This window comes from Lynx canadensis, chromosome D4 (genome assembly GCF_007474595.2).
Source record: "Lynx canadensis isolate LIC74 chromosome D4, mLynCan4.pri.v2, whole genome shotgun sequence".
Lineage (NCBI taxonomy): Eukaryota > Metazoa > Chordata > Mammalia > Carnivora > Felidae > Lynx > Lynx canadensis.
The window spans coordinates 66432257-66443758 of record NC_044315.2 but is presented as its reverse complement, the minus strand read 5'-3'; the positions used below and the strand labels follow the sequence as shown (position 1 = coordinate 66443758).

At 42.4% G+C, this 11502-nt stretch overlaps 1 non-coding gene across 1 annotated transcript; it reads right to left on the bottom strand.

Annotated features, from left to right (window-relative positions):
- Positions 1–1452: 1452 nt before the first annotated feature.
- Positions 1453–1555, bottom strand: LOC115500240. The gene has a single exon (XR_003964476.1). It is a non-coding gene; the product is annotated as a U6 spliceosomal RNA (small nuclear RNA).
- Between the last annotated feature and the right edge of the window lie 9947 nt (positions 1556–11502).

The following is an 11502-nucleotide window of genomic DNA, read 5'->3' as shown; positions in this document are numbered from 1 at the left end:
TCATGACTTGAGCCAAAGTCAGACGCTTAACCATCTGAGTCACCCAGGCGCTCCAATTATGATTTAAAAAAAAAAATTGTTTTTAATGTTTTATTTATTTTTGAGACAGAGAGAGAAAGAGCATGAGCAGGGGAGGGCAGAGAAAGGGAGACACGGAATTTGAAGCAGGCTCCAGGCTCTGAGCTGTCAGCACAGAGCCCAACACAGGGCTCAAACTCATGAACCATGAGATCATGACTTGAGCCAAAGTCAGATGCTCAACCGACTGAGCCACCCAGGCACCCCATGATTTATTTTTAAATAAACTTTTTATTTCAAAACACCTTTAGATTTACAGAAACGTTATGAAGGTAATATAGAGTTCCCGTACACCCCACATCCAGTTTCTCTTGTTATAATATCATCCATTAATACGCTACATTTGTCACAATTAATAAACCAATATTGATACATTTAATTGTTTACTAAAATCCATACTTTGTTTAGATTTCCTCAGTTTTCCCCTAGTGTCCTTTTTTTTGTTCCAGGATCCCACATAGGACACCATGTTACATTCAGTAGTTAGGTTTCCTTTCATTCCTCTTGGCTGGGGCAGTTTCTCTGACTTTCCTTGTTTTTGATGATCTTTAATGTTCTGAAGAGTACTGGTCAGATATTTTACAGAATGTACCTCTGTTGGGAATTGTTTTATGTTTTCTCATGATTAGACAAGGGGTATGTGTTTTTGGAAGACCAAAGAATTTAAGTGGCGCTTTCATCACATAGTATCAAGGGTGAATATTATCACTGTTGATGTTCACCCAGATCACCTTGCTGAGTTAACGTTTTGCCATGTTTCTTTATCGTAAAGTTACTCTTTTTTTGTTCTTTTCATACTGTACTCTTTGGAAGCACTCATGTGCAGTCCACTTTTTCAGAGGTGGGGAGATAGGTTCTTCCTCCTTAGGGGTGGAGTATTGATATAAAAGATTTGGAATTCTTCTGGAATTCATTTACTCAGTCATTTATTTATATCAGAATGAACACATGGATATTTATATTTTGGGTTATTATCCAATACTACTTAATTTTGTTGCACATAATTGAATTTTAATCTTCTGGTTTTTTGTTTTTGTTTTTTGTTTTGTTTTGTTTTTGTTTTTGTTTTTAACAGTATATTGCTTGTGGTCTTGATTCGATACCATGGAGGTGGTATTTGGACAGGACCCAAGGACCCAGGGTCCCATACACTGGAATCCTTTCCTACCTGGTAGACTCCCTTTGAGGCTCCCAAGGTCCATAAATGCCAGAGAACAAGGCCAGGCAGAGGGATTCTCATTATCCCTGGATTGATCGCAGGCCTCTGTCAAAGTATAAATTTCGAAAGTTGAAAACATGACTCTCTCAAAAATATAGAATAAACACAAGTCAAAGATTTTATTTAACTCGTTAATTGAGGGAACTGGTAAGATGAGAAACAGATACTTATAGACAATTTTGTGTATCATCCTTGCACAGGGGCCATGCTAATCTTCTCTGTATTGTTCCCATTTTAGTATATGTGCTGCTGAAGCAAGCCCTACTTATAGGCAATTTTATTTTATTTATTTTTTAATTTTTAATTTTTTTTAAAAAAGTTTATTTATTTATTTTGAGAGAAAGAGAGAGCAGCAGCGGGGAGGGGCAGAGAGAGAGGGAGAGAGGGAGAAACCAACGCAGGCTCCTCACTGTCAGTGCAGAACCCACAGCGAGGCTCGAACTAACAAACAGTGAGATCATGACCTGAGCTGAAATCACTTATAGGAAATTTTAAAAAGAACTTCAGAATGAGGTCATTATGAGATATACAATATTGGTTTACTGTCCTATGGGGCAATAAAATCACAACCTTTGGGGTTATCTTATCTACTAGTCAGAAATCATTTGCATCTCTATTACTCACAGATGTACAAGTTAGCATGCAACCTCACCGAGTCTCAGCCCCAATTACTAGTAAGTAGTAAAGTCCTGGAATGGTAACTTCTCATGAGAAATTATGTAATTCTTTTTTTTTAATTAAAAAAAGTTTTTTAGCGTTTATTTATTTTTGAGAGACAGAGCACAAGTGGGGGAGAGGCAGAGAGAGAAACGCACACACAGAATCTGAAGCAGGCTCTAGGCTCTGAGCTGTCAGCACAGAGCCCGACACGGGGCTCAAACCCACGAACTGTGAGATCGTGACCTGAGCTGAAGTCAGATGCTCAACCAACTGAACCACCCAGGTGCCCAGAAATTATGTAATTCTTGAATGGGCCTGTTGATCTACAGTTTAACACGAATATTGAAAGGACACGTTGTGTGGTCTCCTGGACTAACCATGTTTTTGATATTTTTTCTTAACTCATAACCCAATGTCATTTCTTGTGGAATTTTAAGAAAGCATTTTGCCAGCCTACATAGCCCCGTGGCCTCCCCCTAGGCTCTACCCTAGTTCCACTCCAGGAAACAGAAGGTCCTTTCTAGGGGGAACGTAGCCCAGGCCTCTCTAGGGAGACTGAAGATTGCAAAGGGGCTTAGCACTTCAGTTTCCTTCCCTCTCACACCAAAAACACCACTTCCTGGCACTGTGGTCCAAGAAATGTTAAGCCCGATCAATGCATATTGAAGGGATTCAGAACAATTGTCCACAAAATGTGCCACTTTGGCATATGGACTCTATTGAGCTGAAAGCAATCAATACTGGCAGATTAAAAAAACTTTTACCTCTCCCTTAAGTGCCTGAAAGAATTTAGATAGAGGGTCTGATCCAGGAAGAGAACTAGCACCAGAAATAACTATGAAGCATATGGACTAGGAATGGTTAACTGCTGGGTGAAGGGGGGTGCAAAGCTCTGCAGAGCCTGGAGGGCTCTGCAGGGTAAGGCAAACATTTGTTTACCAAACAATTGCTCTTCCCCTCTTTCTGTGAGTTGTGTTCCTCCCCGTTGACATTCTAGAGCTTTCCTTTAGCTCAGAATGGCATATAAACCTCAGTGGCCTGATTGCCTATGGGTGTCATATTCTTAAGGGTCCCATTTGTATGTTTGCTTTTCTCCTGTTAATATGTCCTATGTTAATTGATTCTTAGACCAGCCAAAGAACCTAGAAGGGTAGAGGAAAAAGGTTTCCTTCCAAGAATGTCAACACCCCTTTCTTTGATTTTAGGGGGGTAGTGAGGCTTGACAGAGTGGACATAACCTTGATTTCTCTCTAGAAAGGGAAATACCCTACATGGCTTCCAAATTTTAACCTTACATAATACTACTAATTTTTATTTAATGTCCTTTAACTGAGTGGTGAGTGCAGGACTATATATTTGTATAGCTTCACATTCTTCACAGCATCTGGCATTAGGCCTGGCATATTGCAGGCACTTTGTAAATGGCAGCTGTGTGAATAAGCTGTGTGAATAAGTATGATTTGGGGGTTTCGGTGAAAATGGGATTATGCAGGAGAAAGTGTTTTTAGAAGCCTATGCCAATGACTATGCTATTTGTGAGGCCATGCTGTGAGGGGATGTCTTGAGAACACAGTATTCCGGAAGAAGTAGCTTCCAAAAGCACAAGAAAGCCTTTTATTTTTTATAATGTGTCCCAGATGGCAATATCAAATAATAATAATTATGATACATTTTTTTTAAAGGAGCCCAGGCCTGTCAACATCTGGCTTTAGATTATAAATTGGCTCATTATCAGGAAAAAATATTTATTGAAACATAGCAATGATCAATGACTCAACATAAGCCTGTTGTAACAATCAGGCCATTATTTGTACATGTGGTATTTGGTGCATAGCTTCACAATAGGGAGAATTTTGTTCCAAGATGAGCACCAGGGACAGGAAATTGGACTTTGGAGTCCTGGTCTGATCATCTAGAACATAGGGCTAATTGGGATGCCTCCCTTGGAGGCTTGCTTCATTAAAGTTTGGTTGAGAGCTCAGAAAGCTTTGAATCAAAGACTCCTCAGCACTGTGCTTAGCCTTATTATTTAAGTAAAAACCTCAAAGTGCTTAGGCCATTTTACTTGTTTTTCAAGACTCTCTGTTTTTCTACATCATTAAGGCTTTCTTAGGAATTTGCCTAGATTCAGCTCACTGCCCCTTTACTTCTGTCTTCAAAAATATCTTAAATATTATTTGGCATAGAATATCCTGAAAGATTCTGAGACCTCCACAGTCACAAATGATGAAAGAGAATGTACCAGAAGACCAGCTGGAGCAGTGCTTGCTGCAACGAGCAGCCTGGTGGAAAGAACACAGACTTTAGTGTCAGATGGCTCTCAAGTGGAATCAGGAGCCTAAAACGTATTTGATGTGTGAGCTTAGACATCTTTTAGTATTATCGGGTCTCTGTTTCCTCATCAAGAAGACTGGGAATATACTACCTGCTTTGTAGTATGGTTTTAAGAATTAGAAATTATATCTGTATAGTTGTTGGAACATAGCAGATACTTGATAAATGGTGACAGTTATTATCATCCCTCCTCAAACACCAACAGTAAGAAGCCTGGTGGGGAGAAGTCGGAAGTTTGGAAATTCTTTACATCAGGGTGTCCTGAGCTGGGAAAATGGATAGTAGAGATCGCTGATTATAAACAGGATGGGAACATCAGTAGGCAGCTTTGAACTCTTCAGTTCCCTTGAGCTTAACCAGCATCAGCTATATGATAAATATGCCTAACATGCTCAAAGCTGAAAAGCAGGCAATGGAAAGAGTGCGAACCAGATAAATGGGACAGAAATAAACACAGCATTCAAGGGGCACCTGGTGCTCAGTCGGTTAAGCATATGACTATTGATTTCTGCTCAGGTCATGATCTCACAGTTTGTGAGTTCGAGCCCTGCATCAGGCTCTGTGCTGACCCTGCAGAGCCTGCTTGGGATCCTCTCTGTCTGTCTCTCTCTGCCCCTCCCCTGCTCATGCTCTCTCTGTCTCTCTCAAAATAAATAAACTTAAAAAAATTATTAAATAAATAAATACATACATACGTAAATAAATAAACATCATTCGTTGCCTTCAGCTAGGGCAGATTATCCCAGCTCATAAGCCAGGAATTGAGGTTCAAAGAAGTAATATAGAATAGCGGTTAGGACCTCAGACTCTGGAGCAAGATTGCCGGACACACTCAAAATGTGCTTCAGTTTCCTTTCCCGAGAAATGAGAAATTGTCAGGGTAGGAGGTTAAGTTATGCTGCAGTAACAGATGACTCCCCCAAATCTTGACGACAGACAACAGCAAATGTTTCCTTCTTACACATACTCCATGTCCTTCATGAATTGACTATGGCTCTGCTCTATGACATCTTTAGACCCAGGCTGACAGAGCAGCCACTATTTGGGCGTTGCCAGTCATCATGACATGGTGGAAAGAGAACACGGCAAAGCATGCACTGGCTTTTAAAGTTTCTCCATAGAAATGACACATAGCACTTCTGCCCTTATTTCATTGGCCGAAGAAAATCATATATATGGTCATTCTTTAGGCCAATAGGATGGATGGGGAGGGCGATGCTTAAGTCTGCTACAGGCACTGCAGGAAGGGAAACTAAAATATTTGGTGAATAGAAATCTAATTTACCACAGATGAAGTCCCTACCTCATGGGTTGCCCTGACAACTAAATCAGTAAATTTTATACATAAAGCACTTAGAAAAGTGAGTGACACCCATTAAGCATAATATGCACTTGCTGTTATTATTGCTGCACATCATGCAGTGGGTTAGTGACAGAGCTGAAATATATCCTGGGTGTTATCATTGAAAGGAAGAAAAAAACTATGTGTACTGAGAACCACGGATCCACAACTAAGGACCAAACACATGTAAAAACCAATGTAGAGCAGGTTTTTCCTTTCTATGTTTTTGTGTTTTGGCTTAAACATCAGAAATTTATTTTCTCACTGTTCTGGAGACTGGAAGCCTAATAACAAGTTGCAAAGCAGGGTTGGTTTCTGGTGAGACCTTTTTTCCTGACTGCCCTTTCCTCTGTGCACAGATACCCCTGGTGTCTCTTTTTCTCCTTCTCCTTCTCCTTCTGCTGCTTCTCTCCTCTTCCTTCTCCTCCTCCTTGTATTAATGTTTATTTATTTGTGTGAGAGAGAGAGTGCAAGGTGGGGAGGGGCATAGAGAGAGAGAGGGACAGAGGATCCAAAGCAGGCTCTGTGCTGTCAGCAGATAGCTCAATTCAGGGCTCAAACTCACGAACCACAGGATCATGACCTGAGCAGAAGTCGGATACTTAACCAATTGAGCCACCCAGGTGCCCCATGTCTCTTCCTCTTCTTATGAGAATCTAGTGCAGTTGGATTAGGGAAGCTGGTTTCTATTTTGTTTTTAAGATTTTATGTTTAAGTAATCTTTACATCTCATGTGGGGCTTGAACTCATGACCCTGAGGTTAAGACTCCCTAAGTCTCTTAGGGAGACAGAAAAACACACCAACTCATGAAGCATTGTGTCACGTGGCAATGACTGCCTTGGTCAAACTGTTCTTTTCCCTGGCCTAATGTCATTCTTGTAGGTTTGTTATACCTTCCACTAAAATGGTGATTTCTTTCAGCAGCTAGGACCCCTTTTATATTTTAATTGGTCTCATCAACCTTGAGTCTGCAGCTGGATGGGATGCTCCCAGCTCTCATGGAGGAAGGAAATTCCCTCTGGGTTCCAGCCTTAAATGATGAGAGCACTCCTGACTCAGAGATGCTCAGTGCTGGGATGAAATCGAGCTGAAAGGTAGGCTCAGATAGAGGCTAGAAAACTCTATTCCCCAGGCTCCCACCTGTGACATAGGGTGAAGTGGTAGAAGGTAGGGGTGTCTGGATCTGGGGCAGGAGACTGTCCCTGAGTCTGCCAATAATAATGAGAGCTAGGGGTGCCTGGGTGCCTCAGTCAGTTAAGTGTCCAACTTTGGCTCAGGCCATGATCTCATACTTCATGGGTTCAAGCCTGCTTTGGGTTCTGTGCTGACAGCTGGGAGCCTGGATCCTGTTTGGGATTCTGTGTCTCCCTCTTTCTCTGCCCCTCCCTCACTCATTCTCTCTCTCTCTCTCTCAAAAATAAACATAAAAAAATTTTTAAAAATAATGAGAGCTAGTCTTCAGTTTAGGTGCTCATATCTATTAACTCATCACATTCACAAAAACTCTAGGCTGTTTTATTGTCACTTTCATTTTACAGGTGGAGAAACTGAGACACAGAGTAAAGTAACTTGTTCTTGCCCAGGCTCACAGTTAAAGTAAATGGCTCAGCTGGCTTTGAATTCAGGCAGTTTGCTCCAGAGTCCATGTTCTTGAAGACTATAATCTAACATCTGCCTTCTTAGGGCCCTTCTCCTCCTTCTCCTTCTTCCTTCTCCTTCTCCTTCTCCTTCTCCTTCTCCTTCTCCTTCTCCTTCTCCTTCTCCTTCTCCTTCTCCTTCTCCTTCTCCTTCTCCTCCTCCTCCTCCTCCTCCTCCTCCTCCTCCTCCTCCTCCTCCTCCTATGGTGTAATAAAGCAAGTGAGCCCTGATTTGGGACTCTGAACATACAAAATCTAGAATTTAGTTTGAGGGGCTCATTTTATTTCCCCTCCCAATAATAAGGATTCTTTGCTTATAAAATAACACATTTATTGTATTTAGAAAATTGCTGTCAATTGTTATTATTACATGGATTCCATTCTACATTAATTTGTCTCCAGAAAGGTAACCAGCACAAACATCAAGAGCTTCCTTCTAGCCTAACAGGGGAGTGCTGGTTGACCTCAGTAAAAGGAGCCCTTTGGAGAGGTCTCTCCCTAGAGCCCTTGGACACAAAGCATCTTCTTCTGTCCTCCAAAGGCGTCAGTCTCTGCACTGATTGCCTGCTCTGGGCTCCCACCAGCCTCCCCTTGACTATCATTAGCTGTCGCAGGCTGATTTTCTTGCTGAGGCAGACAATCAGTCTTAATTGCCTGTTTCCACCTCCAGCTGTGTCTCTTCCTTGTGGGAGGAAAACCTCTCTCTGAGGGCTTGGTGTCTGCCCAGGATCCCCTTGGATCAGATGCCCTGGGTAGGAGTGCAGGCCACTTAGAGGATCTCCTACAACTTCTGAGCCCTCAGGTTCCCTGTTTCCCCAGGCTGTACTGGAGAAGGATGAGGGTTTTGTTCAAGTGCTAAGCCTCTCCTACCAGCTTGCCTTCCCACCCTCACTTTGTCTTCTTGTGGTAGCTGGCCAGTACCTATGTTCTCTGTTCATCCCTCCGGATTCTTCCTGCACTGCCAACCTGCCCTGGGAGGCTGACCTGTCTGGAGCTCACCAGAGGGCTCTGTTGCTTTCTGGTTTCCCGGTGGGTCTTGTGAGTGAGCAGCCTGGGCAGACCTGGGCTAGGTTAGGATGGTTATTCCCCTGGACCCTCCCTATGGAGTCTATTTGGGTTCTCTCAGATGGAAGGTCAGAGCCCCTCTCAAGGGGATCCTTTACTCATGATGTTTTCGGAGTTCTGCTAAGCACTCCCTCCCTTGTGTGTGATGCAATAGACTCAATTATTGGCCCAAGTTCCTTGTCCCTCCTGGTATCCATGCTCTTTGCTTACATGTGACTTTGTAGTCGCTCCCATGAAAGGAGGGGTCTATTGCCCCCTGCCCTTGGGCTTGGCTGTATGACTTGCTTTGGTTGGTGAGTGAAACCAATTGTCTTTGCCATTTCCAAGCCCAGGCCTTTAGAAGCATGGTGTGTTTCTGTGTGCCTTTTTTGTGCCTCTGCCTTCTCCATAAGAAGAACTTCCCTTCCTCCCGCCTCCCCCCACTTCTCCCTCTTTAGTCTGGGCCCCAGAAGGAACCCGTGTGGAAGAGACCAGATCTTGATCTGCAGAGAGAAGCCAAGTCCGGCTGGACATCAGTTTAAAGCAGAGACCCTGCTGAGCCAGCTGACCTGCAGTACCTCCCTGCCCTGCCACCCCCTCACCGCCCCCCCAAGGAGAAATACATGCTGATAGCTGCATTGTGCTAAAGAGTGGTAAAACCCCACTGTTACTGCAGTATCCTTTGTGCTTCCCTCATACCCTGCTCTTAACACTATAAATACTCCCTTTAGTAAGCCCTTGGGGAGCCATCCTAATTTGAGTGTCATCTGTTTCCTGTAGTGACACTGAATGAATGACACAGGCACAGGGCCCAGTTCTTCCCCGTCACTATATCACATTGCCAGCAAAGCTCAAAATATGACATTAGATACCAGCTGCCCCCTTTTCTTTGTTTCCCATTTGCTACTCAATATTCAACTGAAACCCTGATCTTAAAAGCCAATAATGGCATTTTATTTTATTCTTTTTATTTATTAGTTTGTTTTCAATTTTTCAACTTTTTATTTGGAAAACTCTTTCAAACACATACACAGGCAGAGATATCAAAATTAACACCCTTGTACCTGTGGCTCAGCTTTGACAGTGATCAACATTTTGCCAACCTTATTTCCAGTCCTGTTTTTGTTTTTGTTTTTTCCTCTAAATCTAATGACTTTTCAATTTCCAGGGGGAATCCAGAGGTCCCATGTTAGCACTGATCTTCTGCGGTCTCTCCATACCATTTACTACTGCTGCTCACCCCTCTTTCTCTGCCCTTGATGTCTCTGAATCTCCTTTTCCTCCTGTGACTGCTCTCTGCTTCCTGTTTTTGAATGTCAGTGTTTCTGAGGGCCTGGTCCTTCACACATTTTCCCTCTCTTTATGTTCTCGTCCTGAGATGTTTCATGTACTCCTGTGGGTTAATCTGTGAGCCTGCTCCATCGGTGGGCTATCCTTTCTGTCTGCCCATGAAGTATCTTCACTTGGGTGTCTGTATGTATTTCACACTGAACATGTCCAGCCTAAACCAAACTCAGTGACTTCTCCTCGAACCCTCTCATTTCTCACCTCTTCTTCTTGGTTTCCTATCTCAGTTCAGAAGTTACCTGGTGCCCAGTCACATGACTAGGTATCTTATACCTCTTTGACCCTGACCTGACTATTCCACTTCTGAATGGTCATTCCAATTCTTCTCTTGCTTCCTTCTCCACCTCCTTGGTTCAGGCCCTTATCATCTCTCAGTTGGGACATGCTAGTGTTCCCTGTGACTAGTCTCTCAGTGTTGCTTCTCCCCTCTGCGCTGGCATCAACTCCCTAAATTATACACCTAATCATGCTAATCTGAGCCCAGCTTATAAATCTTTTATGGTTCCATTCTAAATGTATTCTGAACATTTTGGTGTGATATTGAAACCTCTTTACCATATTCTTTCTAACCTCACCCTCTATACCCTGTCCTCCAAAAATATGGCCCTGCTTGTTTCCCCTATAATACACCACGCAGTTTCATGTAGCCTTGCTCATGCTGATCACCATTTTATTTTTTTTTAAGTTTATTTATTTATTTTGAGAGAGAGAGAGAGAGAGAGAGAGAGATATGGCAGGGGAGGGGCAGAGAGAGAGGAGAACAGAGAGAGAGGGAGAGAAAGGGGGAGAGAAAGGGGGAGAGAGAGAATCCCAAGCAGGCGGGGCTCAAACTCATGAACTGTGAGATTATGATTTGAGCCAAAATCAAGAGTTGGACACTTAACCAAATGAGCCAACGAGGCACCCCACAGTTTTCTTTTTTAAGGTAAAAAAAAATGAGATTCTGGTTCTCAAACACTAATTTCTTTTTTTGTTTGTTTGTTTTTCAATTTTATTTTTTATTTTTTAAAATTTACATCCAAATTAGTTAGCATATAGTGCAACAATGATTTCAGGAGTAGATTCCTTAGTGCCCCTTACCCATTTAGCCCATCCCCCATCCCACAACCCCTCCTGTAACCCTCAGTTTGTTCTCCATATTTATGAGTCTCTTCTGTTTTGTCCCCCTCCCTGTTTTTATATTATTTTTGTTTCCCTTCCCTTATGTTCATCTGTTTTGTCTCTTAAAGTCCTCATATGAGTGAAGTCATATGATTTTTGTCTTTCTCTGACTAATTTCACTTAGCATAATACCCTCCAGTTCCATCCACGTAGTTGCAAATGGCAAGATTTCATTCTTTTTGATTGCCAAGTAATACTCCATTGTATATATATACCACATCTTCTTTGTCCATTCATCCATCGATGGATATTTGGGCTCTTTCCATACTTTGGCTATTGTTGATAGTGCTGCTATAAACATTGGGGTGCATGTGTCCCTTCGAAACAGCACACCTGTATCTCTTGGATAAATGCCTAGTAGTGCAATTGCTAGTCGTAGGGTAGTTCTATTTTTAGTTTTTTGAGGAAGCTCCATACTGTTTTCCAGAGTGGCTGCACCAGCTTGCATTCCCATCAAACACTAATTTCAAAGTGCCCCTTCCGCAGCCCTTTTGAGATTCTTGTTGGCATTTGAATTTGTTGCTCTTGCCAAAGGGAATAGTCAACATGGTATTTAATTTTTTGAGCAGTCTTAGAGTTTCTCTTTACAATAGGGGCCCATTTGCCATGGCAATGAGTATTATCTCCATAGTAATGCTGTCAGTGTAAAGTTTCTGACTCTTCTGTAGGACTTTGAGTG